Genomic DNA, 7,681 nt, shown 5'->3' with positions numbered 1-7,681 from the left:
AATAAACGCTATCTCCTAAACCAGCCAACAATCAACTCCAACCAACGTAACCTCCAACATTCAATAAACGCCACCTCGAGTCGAAACGCCACAACCCATAAATAGTGTTTAGTTTCCCGCCCAAATTAAGGAAGGATCAGAGGAACGCACAATCAATGATGCGGCCGCAAAATAAGGATGCATGTATAAATTCGTCACGAGACAAAAACACAATTCTGGTGTATTTGGAGTTGGAACAACACACATGGATACAGACCAGGAAAACAATGGACAACAGTCCCGCGGTAACTATTTCATGCATTTTGACTCAATGATTAATTATAAACATATTATTCTGCAAGTTGGCAAGTTGAGATTTCTTCAAATTACCCCAAATAGGTGAGGAGGATGACATGGAAGAGGCTGCTGGGCCTAGTAATCCGGGCAAAGCTGCCAAAAAGAAAAGGCAGCCACAATTCACAAGAAAGGAGATGGAGGTTTTGATACAGAAGTGTGTGGACATCCTGCCACAGGCAGACAGGAATATGAGTGCAAGCCAGAAGTGGAGAATGTGGGAAGAGGTAGCCGTGGATGTCAATAGGGTGGGGGATTATGTCCGTCTAGCCCGGGATGTCAAACGGCGGTAAGTAAACACTTGACCACCCTAAAACCAACAACCAAATCAAATAAAAAGTAATGGTTCCAATTTAACCCACAGATGGCAAGACTTCAAATATCGCCTGAAACAAAAAATGGCACACAAGGCTAGGCATGCAAGGGGGACAGGTGGAGGTCCCACCCCTGTGTCATTGGAGTTTACAGATTTAGAAGAGCTGGCACAGGGGTGTGTGCAGCCTGTGGAGGTGTTTGGCGTGTCCAACATGGATACGGACATGCCAGACTTTGCGGCTCCTCATGTTGTCCCAGGTAAATGTTGTGATGTCACCAACTGTGAAATGTTATTGTGCCAATATGTCGATTCTAATGTGAGTCTTTTCTCATTTTTCCAACAGAGACACAGGCGGATGAGTCTGCTCCAGAGGGGAGCCTTGGCCGCAGAATTTCTGCTGGCTCTGCAGGGGAGGAACCAGTACATCCGGCTGAGGATCCTGCAGAAGCCAGTCCAGGGCAATCCCCCTCGCAGGCAGTGTCCCTCCTCACAGAACTCAATTTAAAATCGGATTTCTATACGGAGATTCTGCAGAGGATGGACGCCAGTCTGGTACGGGTGGCTGAGGCCCTGGAGCAAAATGCTGCGGCCAACGTGACCATTGGTCAGGCCCTGTCGGAAAATACCAGGGCCAACATCCGCATCGCCACTGCCCTGGAGCAGCTCGTTCGCCAGCACATGGTGGAGCCGACCTCCCTTCCTGCCGGAACATAAGGATCCTCCACCTCTGGCACAACATCAGCCAATCCTCCAAATGTGCCTAGCCCTGTGCCTAGTCCAGAGGCCACAACATCTGCCTCTGGACAGGCCAGCCCGATGACATCCCGGACCCGGTCTGGCGCCCTCCCTCCCCCAGCCAAACGGGCGAAAAAACGCTGACACCATTGGCTACTTTTCCCACACTCCTTCTGTGCTTGCCTCATATTCCTTTCTGGCCAAAACTTCCCTCTCCTTTCTTGTGAATTGTTTTTAATTTTTACATTTACGTTTATTCAAAATTTATTGTTTGCACAATTAATAAATATTGTGGAACAGTGCCCAAAATGTTGTAGTTCAATATGTGTTTTTATTTATGGGTGGTTACATATAAATTTACCAGAAATTTACGACTTTGTATTCTGAAATTCTTGACAAAATGGGTTACTTTTAATCCTGGCCCAAAAGCCAACAACGTTCAAAAACACAAATTACACATTGTAAAAAGAGTGCTTGTTAAGGAACGTTTAAAACTTTACCTAAGGAGTAAAAAACACCTTGCAAACACAAAATGAGGGACCAAACCTAAACATGATGACATTATTGTTACAATAGTCCAAAAACGAACACATTGCGGCCAAAATACACCCCCACAAATGTACGCTAATTGATTGTGTAATCCTGACATTAGTAGCTATGATTTCCACCTGCGTTCGGTTTTGTGCTATCCAAAAAAACTGCTTTCCAAACACATACCAAGCCGGTTTTCAATCCAACACTAATTGAGTTTCTGACAAGCCGTGATTAATCGATGCAACATCGTGGAGTGCCGGGACGGAGGAGAAGGCCATCGCCACTGTGGTCGAGTTATCCAGCCCCTAAGCTGTGCGAGCATTTTGAAGGGAAAGAGGATCATCCAGTGACGTATGAGTTGGTACGAACACATTTGACGTTCGCATTTGTTAATGTATGTACGCCCCAAAAACGCCTCGCCACGCCTGCGTTTTTCCATCTCCACCCCCGTCAACGCCCAAAAACGGCCTGTTCTGTCAATCACATTTGACATGTCACTTCCTGTACGCTATTTGATGAACGAGACCAAAAAAAACTCGCAATCTGCCGTACGCACATGCGCAGTGTAACACCGACGCATGCGCGGTTACTCAACATCGGAACGCAACGAGCGTACTGCCTCTAGCAAACGGCTCTGAATCAGGGCCAAAATACACACATTGGCTTTTAGTCCCTTTTCTGGCAATTTCTTTAAACAACTGTTTTCTGGCCACTTTCAGTAGATTGTCTTTGTTGTGCGAGGAGAAATAAGCAAATGAATGCTATTTTATGGAAATGAAATCATTCTGAGAAAAAGAGTCATTTGTGTGGGTTCTGCGTAATCAAATACTGATATTGATATTGTAATGTGACCAGCACAAAACATTGCCAAAAATGTTTGAGCAGCGAAGAGGGATATAGTGTCAGCCTTAACTTACAGTATGTAGATACTACTATGTTTCAAGTTATATTTAAATATTTCACAGTGGTATTCGGTAGTTAAGAAATTTGGTTACTTAAAGTAATTCTGCCTTGAATTTATGTTGACTACAGTACAGTATGTCCGGTGATTGTTTTGTGTTATATGGTGAGGCTTATTTGTGTGCGTGCTCTAGTTTTATGCAGAAAGCATTTTAAAGTGAATAAAGTTTTAGGATAATTTAATAGTATTATTTAATACATTGCCAAATCTGAGAGCAGAGGCTGAACATTTATTTACTACTTTAATTTGTAAAGCAAAGCATAAAAATTATGTTTTAGGGATATTTATACCCTGATATGTAAGTGAAAATCCAATCACTGTATTTGTCTATAAATACCACTGTAATAAAGGTCTCTTTAATAAATGAATAACACTTTACCACTGTTAAGAGTCTGCTTAAATGGTTTCATATATTCCCATCCTGCTATTTGTATTTACGAAAGTAGTCGGGAAGCTGATGGACGGAATCCCGACCGCCGGCTTTCCGACTGTCTAATCTCGGCAACGGCTAAATGACAGGCATCAAACTCCCAACGCCTGTCATTTTACCTACGCCGGGACACCCGGCTTGCCGATTGAAGGTAAGCCGGGCGCCAGGGGTGGACAGCCACGCGGGGGGGGGACACCCCCCAGGGAGGTTAGGTTTAGGCTAGGGGAAGGTGGGGTTAGGGTTAGGCACCCCCGGGAGCAGGTTAGGGTTAGGCACTCCCCCGTGGGACAGGTTTAGGTGGCGGGGAAGGGGGGGTTAGGTTTAGGCACTTAGAGGGGGGATTAGGGTTAGGCATTTGGGGGGGAGAATTAGGGTTAGGGGGGAGAATTAGGTTAGTAAATCTTACCTTTGGCGATCGGGATTTCCTCCTCTGCCGGGATGCTGCTGTCGGGTTTAGAACCATCGTATTTGTATTCCCTGTATTATGTAGCAGAAACTGGGGTTCATCAGACCAGGAAATGGTTTTGATGCTCCAGTGTTTGTGTTGTTTTATCCACTATATCTGAACTTGTATTTTGCTGACAGGAATGTTATCATCAGTTGTTGTCTGACTGGCCCTATACCAGGTACTCTGCACAAGTCATGTCATTCTCCATCAACCACTTCCATCAATATTGTGCTTTTGATCACAGGGTCACCATTGGGGTAACATTTGGACAGAGATAATTTTTGATGTCCTTGTGACACTGCCATGTACAGTATATAGAAGTAATGTTCTTTTTCATGATAATCTTAAAATGGCTTTCAGTACCGTGTCTCGGTGCGATAACAATCAGGAGACATGCACAGAACATCGGCCAAGTGCGCTCATATCGGCAAAATAAGTTACTCTGATTAAGGCCCTTAATAGGTACTTACCCACACACATTAAGTATATTTGTATTACATGATGGTGTCACAGATTAAACAGTCAGTAATTGGGAACTGCAACAGAAAATAAACTTTATACTCAGCCCATCTGTCATAATGTTTCTTTATTTGTTACTCTCTATCTTTTTAGGTAGTTAATGTCATTTTCATGGCAACTTTCGTTATAATAATGCACAATAATAATAAGCCGTACTGCTCCCTACCTTTGGAACTCTCTCCCTCTCCCTATCAGAGTCTCCACCTCCCTACAAATCTTCAAAAGGGCTCACAAGACCCACTACTACTTCATCATAGCCTTCCAGCTCTCATCCTAACCCACCTCATGCTCTTTCCTCCCTATCTTCCCCTTCTGTGTCACGCCTGTCTGTCTGCCCCTCCCCTTCTGTGTCACACCTGTCTGTCTGCCCCTCCCCTTCTGTGTCACACCTGTCTGTCTGCCCCTCCCCTTCTGTGTCACGCCTGTCTGTCTGCCCCTCCCCTTCTGTCTCACGCCTGTCTGTCTGCCCCTCCCCTTCTGTGTCACGCCTGTCTGTCTGCCCCTCCCCTTCTGTGTCACACCTGTCTGCCCCTCCCCTTCTGTGTCATGCCTGTCTGTCTGCCCCTCCCCTTCTGTGTCATGCCTGTCTGTCTGCCCCTCCCCTTCTGTGTCACCCCTGTCTGTCTGCCCCTCCCCTTCTGTGTCATGCCTGTCTGTCTGCCCCTCCCCTTCTGTGTCACGCCTGTCTGTCTGCCCCTCCCCTTCTGTGTCACGCCTGTCTGTCTGCCCCTCCCCTTCTGTGTCACCCCTGTCTGTCTGCCCCTCCCCTTCTGTGTCATGCCTGTCTGTCTGCCCCTCCCCTTCTGTGTCATGCCTGTCTGTCTGCCCCTCCCCTTCTGTGTCACCCCTGTCTGTCTGCCCCTCCCCTTCTGTGTCACGCCTGTCTGTCTGCCCCTCCCCTTCTGTGTCACGCCTGTCTGTCTGCCCCTCCCCTTCTGTGTCACGCCTGTCTGTCTGCCCCTCCCCCTTAGAATGTAAGCTCTCACGAGCAGGACCCTCTTCCCTCATGTGCTTCTCATTACACTTTCTTTTACTCCTTACTCCCCACAAGGGCACCTAACACGTGACTGCCAACTCCCTGCTGCTTATTGTGAGTGTTTTAATCACTATTGCAGCTACTGTATGTATATAATGTCCTTGTCCTTCACTGTAATGTACTGTAAGTTACTTGTTTCTTGTTCACTTATTAGTTTATGTACCATGTAAGGCGCTGCGGAACACTTGTGGCGCCATATAAATAAAAGTTAATAATAATAATAAGACAAAAAATTAAATAATGATGAATAAGTTTATTTAATGTTAGAAACAGCTTCATATGTACATTTTATTTTGTTTAATACAGATACTGGATTCGCCTGAAGGAACCAATTCTGTGATTAGCAGCACCCCAGTCGCTGAATCTCTGGTAATTTCCTGGTCTCAGATAATACTGGCGCCCCCGGTAGTTGGGCTCCTCATAGAACACCCAGTACCCATCGTGCACGTGACAGGATCGGAACTGCTCATAGACATGGGGACAATCTTCAGTAAACTCCATCATCTGACCTTTATAGTCTTCTTTCTCATAGACCCTCAGTCTGAATGATCCGCTGTGCTATATTCAAGCAAAATAGATGAACTTAGCTAAATTAATGATACAGTTACAGCAAAACCATTTGCTGGAGGGTAAATGAATACAAAAATTTAGCAGATGAAGGACACATTGCAAACCTAAATTTATGCATCAAATGACATTTAAATGTAACTATATAGCACATTTCAGAGAGTTCACATTACATAAATACTTATCAGAAATTTGCAATGGCAACGAGTATATAATAAATCCAAATGTACTCAGGCGGCAGGATCTGATGGAGTCATTGTACCCCAACCACTGCTGGAAGTCGGGGTACTCTCCTTTCCTCAGGTAGTACTGGTGCCCCCTGTAGTTGGGTTGCTCATACAGGATCCAGTTCCCTTTATCCACTCGGATGGAGTTACAGCGATTGAAGTATGCGGACAAATCAAAGCAATCAGAGCTACGCTCAAAGACGCGACCTTGGAGATTTTTATCCTCGTAGAAGATGATCTGTGGAAGGTCCATTGTGTTTTGAAATGAATATATAATGTAATTTGCGTTTGTTATCTATGCCGTAAAGTACTTTTTTTAATTTTCCATAAAACATTTTTTTTAAATGATCCTGCATGTTACCTCCCCACTTATTTATAAATGGTGAGGAGACAAAATATATTTCTAAAATAGCTACTGTATATAAACATGTTTCTGAAGTAAATATCCTAGTTTTTAAAAATTATAGAAGAACATATTTTAATAATGATTTAATAGTCCATCCCATTTTGTGACCGTGAGATAAATGTGGCTTACCTTAACCATCCTGGCTGGAGATCTGACGGGCAAGTGTGGGATCTGTTTCAGAGCCATAGTGGAAGGTTCTTTATATATGGGTTATTGCTGATGTTTGTGTTACAACGCAAGGAAAGCTGAGCCATTTTTTTCTGTCAACTATAGAAAATGTATAGGCCTATTGTCTGTGTACGTGACTAGTCATTACTCGCTCTTGCCGCTGTTGCATTGGTACGCTTACTGAGAACATCACCTTTCATGGATTGCAGAACGTGTTATCGGCAGGTGTGATAGCAGAAATCCTTAGACTGTTGTGCGTTATAGGCCCTTGTACAGTATAGGCCCTTGTGCATTATAGGCCCTTGTGCGATATAGGCCCTTGTGCGGTGTAGGCCCTTGTGCGGTATAGGCCCTTGTGTGGTATAGGCCCTTGTGTGGTATAGGCCCTTGTACAGTATAGGCCCTTGTGCATTATAGGCCCTTGTGCGATATAGGCCCTTGTGCGGTATAGGCCCTTGTGTGATATAGGCCCTTGTGCAGTATAGGCCCTTGTGCGATATAGGCCTTTGTGTGGTATAGGCCCTTGTGCATTATAGGCCCTTGTGCAGTATAGGCCCTTGTGCAGTATAGGCCTTTGTGTGGTATAGGCCTTTGTGCAGTATAGGCCCTTGTGTGATATAGGCCCTTGTGTGATATAGGCCCTTGTGCAGTATAGGCCCTTGTGCAGTATAGGCCTTTGTGCAGTATAGGCCCTTGTGCATTATAGGCCCTTGTGCAGTATAGGCCCTTGTGCAGTATAGGCCCTTGTGCAGTATAGGCCTTTGTGTGGTATAGGCCCTTGTGCAGTATAGGCCCTTGTGCAGTATAGGCCCTTGTGCAGTATAGGCCCTTGTGCGGTATAGGCCCTTGTGCGGTATAGGCCCTTGTGTGGTATAGGCCCTTGTGCGGTATAGGCCCTTGTGCAGTATAGGCCCTTGTGCAGTATAGGCCCTTGTGCGGTATAGGCCCTTGTGTGGTATAGGCCCTTGTGCAGTATAGGCCCTTGTGTGGTATAGGCCCTT

General features: G+C 45.3%; 1 pseudogene; it reads right to left on the bottom strand.

Moving 5' to 3' along the window:
* Positions 1 to 5,609: 5,609 nt before the first annotated feature.
* LOC148453695 (gamma-crystallin-3-like) lies at positions 5,610 to 6,359 on the bottom strand (annotated as a pseudogene).
* Between the last annotated feature and the right edge of the window lie 1,322 nt (positions 6,360 to 7,681).

This window comes from Taudactylus pleione, unplaced genomic scaffold (assembly GCF_031769625.1).
Source record: "Taudactylus pleione unplaced genomic scaffold, aTauple2 ptg001109l, whole genome shotgun sequence".
NCBI classification, from domain to species: Eukaryota; Metazoa; Chordata; class Amphibia; order Anura; family Myobatrachidae; genus Taudactylus; species Taudactylus pleione.
Note: the sequence above shows the minus strand (reverse complement) of the source record. Positions and strands in the feature narration are given on the sequence as shown.